The sequence below is a fragment of the Necator americanus genome, chromosome IV (assembly GCF_031761385.1).
Source record: "Necator americanus strain Aroian chromosome IV, whole genome shotgun sequence".
Taxonomy (NCBI): domain Eukaryota; kingdom Metazoa; phylum Nematoda; class Chromadorea; order Rhabditida; family Ancylostomatidae; genus Necator; species Necator americanus.
The window spans coordinates 12943889-12951282 of NC_087374.1; positions in this window are offsets into that span (position 1 = coordinate 12943889).

Sequence of the window (7394 nt, forward strand, 5' to 3'; positions counted from 1 at the left end):
GATACGGGGTGCGGCACAAATAACTTCCTCAATCTAAAGGGGGATTGAAAAAGTGGTCCAAGGTATCACCAAAACCTTTCTCTAGTTGCTCCAAAAGGCGAAGACATTGAGACTCACAGAAGACTGAAACGAAAATTGGCTTCACAGTCCTTTTCGAAATACGAAAAGAGCTGAAACATCTCGTGGTGCTGCACGTGCTAGAGACAACTCAGGAGAAGCCCTCACTGCAGCGATGTTTTCAGGGTTATATATTTTTGGTTGTTTTCTCCGCAGTGGAGATACTTTGCCGAACCGCGCGTAAAACACGCTCAATGCTGTTCCACCATTTTTGGAAAAGAAAAAAGCATCACAAGGCTTCGATGCTTGCCGGAGGTGGTAACGGCTGGAAACTATTAGGTCCCTTATTTAAAGGCATCACCCCACGAATCTGAGGTGGTGCAGATTTCAGGTGAAGTATTCGTATACAGGATGGGATACAGATGCGGCGCCGCACAAGACTGGCGCGCTCCAATCGAACCTCTTGTACAAAATGGTGCGCCAAAACAAATGAAGCCGTATCTTCCGGGCCGTTTTTTACGGCAATTAGGAAGAAATGGACGGAATCACCCCTCTCTCCGTAGTCTCCCATCCTGTATACGAATACTCCACCTGAAATCTTCACCAGCTCAGATTCGTGGGCTGATGCCTTTAACGGGCGCGTGTAGTGCAGTCGGTGAAAGGTTCTGCGGTCTGCACGATCGATCGAAGGTTTGAATCCGCCCTAGCGGTCACCAACCCTTTTATCCTTCCGGGATCGATAAATTGATACAAGACTTGTCTGGGAGGATAAAAACATTAACATGACACATCGGCTAGCTCCTGCAAGCCATTGCATAACCCAGTATCACGTTGGTAAACCTCAAACAATTCTGAATTGAAGTGACCGTGGTGGCGCATTATCATCATTATTATCATCAGATTGATTAAAGTCAGATGCATCATCCTTTTATCCTTTATTGACCACCGTTAAGTACGAATTTTCTCCATCTTTCAGGCAGCATACGCATTCCGCGTTGAAAAAATTCCTGTCTTTTGAGGAGGCCCAAAAGTCGACCCAAATTTTGGTTTCTTCGTAAGAGGTGAAGTGCAGCTCGGCTAAGCTATTGGTTTTCGACCGAAACAAATGGTAGTCGAAAGGACCAATGTCTGGCGAATACGGCGGATAGTGATTGGGCACCCCATTGAAGCGCCTCCAAAGTCTCAAAGTGACGATTTTGCAGCATGTTGACGAGCGTTGTCGTGGCTGGAAAATCACTTTGTCATATCTTTTGGCATATTGAGAACGTTTGAACATCAAAGGTTGGTTTAGTTGAATCAGTTGTTGTCGGAAACGTTCCTCTGCGATGGTTTCGTTAGCAGTTCATAGTAGATCACCCCGACCTAATCCCACCAGATGCACAACATTAAGTTCTTGCCATGAATATTCGGTTTGGTCGTTGAAGTTGATGCATGACTGAGCTTATCTCACGATTTTCTGCCCTTCAGGTTGTCGTGCTGGACCCATTTCTCGTTCCCCTTCACAATGCAAAAAAAAAAACTTTCGATTTTGTCTTTAGAGCAACTGTTTGCAAGCGAAAACACTGCGTTTGATGTTTGGCATCAGTTCATACGCAACCTAGTTTCCTTGTTTTTGCACAATACGCGTTGCCTTGATACAGTCTAAAACCCCTACCTGAGTCACTCCGAAGGTTTCAGCGAGCTCCGCTTTACCTTGGCATGAATCTTGGTCTCAAGAGGCCTCCAACTCAGCGTCTCCAAACTTTACTGACCTTCCTTCGCCTTCTTTTCCGCTAGTGTCAACGCCACTTTTAGAACCTCGGAATCTCGATTCACATGTTCTTATTGATGGAATATGTTCCCTACGTGTTTTACATAGCAACCGATGTCCGTCGGTTGCATTTCCTCCAAATTAAAACAAAAAAGCGGCACTTATCGCAAATTGTGCTTTCTTAGCACAAAGGTTGAGATGGTTAGAACACAAATAAAGTAGATTGCTTACATTTTAGCAGAATGACATATACTGATTTTAAGGAAAAAAAGGATTACCTCTTCACATGAATATAATTGTAAGATGGTCCGATGCGATCAAGTGGTAGTAACGCCATCTTTCGTAAATTCGTCAAAACTTACCTCTATCCCCAATATGCTCAAGCTGACAGAGTTCAGATAAATATATACAATGAATTTATGATACAGAGCAGTAGTTCTGGAGCCCCGTATTTAAGCTTTTGTTGAAAACATGTTTCAGAAGTTAAACATGAAAATATCTACAGAAACTGGATGCAACCATTCTGCCCAAATAATCCCAAAATAATCCCTTTCTGAAATGTAATTGTTGCATTGGAATCCGATATTAGAGTAGACTTACTCAAGTGGTTCCCCTACAGTTTCTTCCTAGATATGATAGCCATCTCCACTCACATTATGAACAACTTCCACATATAGCCATCGATTGTAACAATGTACCTCATAGCTTAGTGACCATTCATGGTGGAATTGAACGTTGACATAGTCAAAATGGTATGCGGAAATAATTCAGGAGGTTCCGAGTTTACACCTCTCACAAGTCTTCGTGTAGAAGCCAATCACAGAAAAAATAATAATTAAATTTTGTTGAAGTTAAGGTCCAACAACTCGAGGAAAAACGAAATAATGAAACTTCGATAGTTAGGTTGCCACGCGGAATCTACTTGTCAGAACACCGGTTCGAACTACAGCTTCATACTTGTGTAGTTGTTACAATGGATGTCTCACGGACTATGCTAACAGTCCGTGAGCTTTCCTCTCTCCTCTTATATTCAGAGTTACTTGTATATGCCGGGCCAAGCCTATTATAAAGTGTGAACACCAACAACATGAAGCGAAAGATACAGGAGACGGCGCTATATGAACATATTCAATCAATTGTTGTATCATTGGTCGATTTGTCGACTCGACAAACGATATTCATGAGTTTCCACATCAAAAAAAGGGAGACAAGGCATAACAATAGCTGGAGGTGCCAGTAGGATTTCTTTCTTCAATTTTTTTTAATTGTCTACTTATTCACACGATGAGAACGATTATGACTCATTCACTCAGCATATAAATTACCAACCTGAAGTCCGGCTTCAAGTCCGGAGGCCGGCTCTTCAAGTCAGGCTTTTTTGGTGTTCGCTTCGCCCGCCTTCACCGATCAATAAAAAATAACAGTAGCTACTTTTTTCTTGTAAAATTAGAATTGTTTTTTTTTCACTAACGCTTTCTTCAATTTTTTTTTGCCTGAGAAATTAAGCATAGATGAAAGATATTATGGTTATTTCCTAGTTGTATATTTGGAGAACAATCAAACTTGATTTTACATCTATGCTTCTCTCAAACCTCCACAATTTGGAAACATTATTCGAAGTATGAGCTACCTCCATTCTCAACTATTAGTAAAGAATGTGCTGACAAGAAATGTTGTATCATTATCGCAGTGATAAAAATAATGTTCCACGTCAGATCGCGTAAACTGTTAGCTACTTTGTATTGTATTTAAGCAGCCGTTTGAACGTGTGTTTCCTCTTTTTGAGAAAGGAAGTTAGCAGCATCAGGGAGACATGCTGGGAGATAGATGTGCGAAGGAACCACGGAAACCCATTCTACCACGTCAGGGCTCCCGCGCACCAGTCCGACGCAGTGGAACCCGTCTATCCCCACTCATCCCCACTCTAAAGCTTCCTGGCACCGGCGCACCGTTCTGACTCCGTGGGACCCGTCCCACCCCATTTTATAGCTATCTGGCTCCGGGCCACGAATTAGACGCCGTAGGACTCGTTCCACCCAGTTTGCCGCGTTGCGGCTCCAGCGCACCAAATCGACGCCATCGCATACGTCTCCCTCTCTTTTCGGAATTTCTTGACTGTGACACACATACACAGGCGCACACACGTGAGAGAATAAGCCCGTTATTATATAGCATGATAGTTTGCAAATTTGGAAGTATACGTTCACATAAACGTTTATTTACCATCACTAACATATGACAGAAACAAACTTGCCTTATTAAGATCAACATACATGAACACAAATTCTGGGCAGTAGTCCAGTGATAGAGTGCTCGCCATCAGTTGCATGGCTATGGTTTGGCGCATCACCAGAGTTCCAGAGTTTTGCATCATTATGTGGTATTTTTGTGACGCACACAGGCTAAGCGCGTTATTATACAGCATGATGATTATATCATTATGTGATAATATTCAGAAACTCAATTTAACAGGACCAAAAGAAGAATGTAAAGTTTTTCTATACAATACAATAATATGTGCAGTTTTACAATGGTAAAAAAGTAAATGAAGTGGTAGCTTTGTGATATTGAACAGACAGAAAGCACATGGAATAGGGTAGTGGATCTAAATGAAGGAAAAATTAGTAAACGAACAAACGAACTCTTTGCAGAGCGTTAAGAAAGATAAAAGCGTTGCCCAGTACCAAGCATGCCGTTCGCTTCCTCATTTATCCATAGTTGATCTTATGGATGCGATCAGTTCTAGACCTTTCTGTTCAAGTAATGCTAAGATCAAACGTTTAAAAAACTTTCACATTCGATTTTTCTTTTCTTGCCATGTTTAAATTGAGTTTTCTAACATTGTCATATTTCTTTGAGACCTCATTTCTTTTGGAATTCATTTCTTTGGAACCAAAACCATAATTAATACTTCTAAATGGGTAACATCAATAAAACCTGAAACAAAATCGTCAGAAAAGTAATGTCTAGGAAATACATAACGGTCAGATGGAAATGCAGGAATAAATATTTCAATCCATTGTACTTTTTTCCACATTTTCCTGTTTCTCTTGTGTTTCCACAGTAGTGCCGATCCAGGTGCTGTTCTGGAAGTGTCATATAGCACCTAAATGGGAAACCTATTACCAGAGCACTTCTGTCACTCATTCACTTCGTTCGGAAGCGTGTTATTATACAGCATGAAATTAGTGAACGGCCTCCAAAAACATTCTAAATCAGCCAAAACTGTTTCTCGCGGCTAACCTAAGCCTCCTCAAATGTCTCAAAATCGATTTCTCTCGTAAATTTGTTGTATGAGGATTATTTTCAGACTTAAATTTTTCGACATGTGAATGTACATTTGTGTCCTACATTTGAACCTACCTCAAAAGAGGCATTATCGGATCGCACCTAGTACCCCCTCCTAATTACTTTTAGCAACAGTGACAGTATCGCCCCAGGGTTTGTTTCAAAAATATTAAAAGAAAGAAAAGAATTGTGTGCGAACATGTATTGGTTGTATGGAACCAAGAAACGACATTGAAATATAGTCGGATCAAAATGACATGAAGCACGAGTGTAATTGCGGTGCATTTGCGTATGTGCTGAAAACGGCGCGGTGGAGCCAGCACTTGGAACGGAGGTGGGACCGTCGCAAACTGCAGCGATTGATGGTGTCAGCAAAGGTTTCACCACGCTCCTAGCCGCTACGCTCCACCGAAACGCCTCGAGAGAAGCCGCGTACGCAACTGCGTCTCTCGAGGCTTCATGTCGTTTTGACCATACTAAATATACTTGTTCAAAATGGGAATATACGAAGATGCGTACGTGCTTCATGACGTTTTGACTCCACTATACATCCCAATAAAAGCGACAAGAGGAAGAAAGGGGAGGAAAGAAATAAAGGGAGCAAAGAGGAAAAGAGGAGGGGAAAGTCGCTGTTAAATAAACTCATGCCAAGGAGTGCACATTTTAGTCGAACAATGTGTGCTGTGCTGGGAAGCTCAAGAATTTCTGCGTTGCGGGGATGGCACAGCGCGGTGTAGCGCTTTTTTATTGAAACGAAATGAAATTTTGTCAGGGATCAATTCCTAAGCATTAGAGATTTAAAGAAAAATCATTTAAATTGGAGATTGGGATAACATTAGTAAAGTAAGCTCCACATGTTCCTAAATAATGACTTCTGGAATGAATTTCATGCAGTACAATTTTACGAGGTTTTATTTTGCGGATTTTTCACCCGCGCTACCATAATCGCACCAAAGAGAAAATGTGCGAAATTTCGTGTTTTCGGCTGCTCCTCAAAATGTGTGACTTCGAATGAACTCCAATAATTCTTTATGAAGACTAGTTCGTTAGTCTAGTTTTAAGACTTGTTTTAGAGGAGGATTTTTCCTGTTAGAATTCATTTCTACTTTCTTTAATGTTCTTTTCTTTCTTTCAGAAATTAGTTGAAGAAAGGTTGAAAAATTTATTGAAACGAAACAAGAAAAAACCAGAGTGTCAGAAAAAGGTAATTTTAGAGTTTCACGATGCAAATTCTCTTCTACCAAATGCCCATTTAGTTGCTCTTTTTGGTAGCTTCTCAGCTATGTTATACATGTTTATTCCAACCTAACAAACTCCGACCGGACCAGTAGTCATTTCTAATCAGGGTCAACGCTAATGCCTAAGTCAGTAGTTTCTCCGTTTTCCAAAAATCAAGATTGCGCCGGGGATCGAACTTCTGAACTTCCGTAATCAGAGTGAAATGAGAGATTGTATCGTCGAATACACGCTGAGAACTTATGCTGCTGCTGCTACTTTTAACTTATATTTGCGCATATGTACTGACACACTTCTAATCGAATTGGGACCATCACAAATTACGGCGAGGAATGATGTCAGCAAAGGTCCCTTCTAGATTCTAACCGCTACGCCCCGTCGCTTACGCAACAGCGGCGTGCTTCATGTCATTTTGAACCTGCTATGTCTATGATGTCTACATTACATAAGATACCTTTATTTTGCTTGTACATGCTATAAATTAATATTTGTTATAACACTACGTATTCAACATACCAAGATTCAAGGATAGTCGAGCATGGGCAATATTATAGCACTACACACCTACTGTATTATATCGCAATATTTCAATCTACTTATTAAGCGTCTCATTTCCTACTTCAATTCTATGTATTGTATTTAATTTTTGATTGCTGTATGGGCAACCATACTAGGAAGAATGAGATGAGAGGACGTCTTCAAAAAGATCTTTCGTTTCCAACAGGGATTTTTCCCAACTGCACGCTGGACCCTCCCAAAGACGGCCATCTATCAAAATGGAATGAGGAGAACGCAAAATAGGCGTGAAGTCAACTGTTTCTGTATGCACTCCACCGCACCGTACAGTGTTCAAAAATAAACATATGCGTCATATGTCGATCATTAAAGCACCCGGTTTGGTTGTTTCTTCATTATTGATTCTAGTTTTTAAAACAGCTATTCGAGAGGAGAGCGCAGCTGGAGTCGGTTGTATTTCTATGGTACTTTTCGTTATGGAAGTTATATGGTTTTGAATTGTTTGTTATTCAAGCTTATGGACTTGTCGCGATAATTTCTTCTGCTT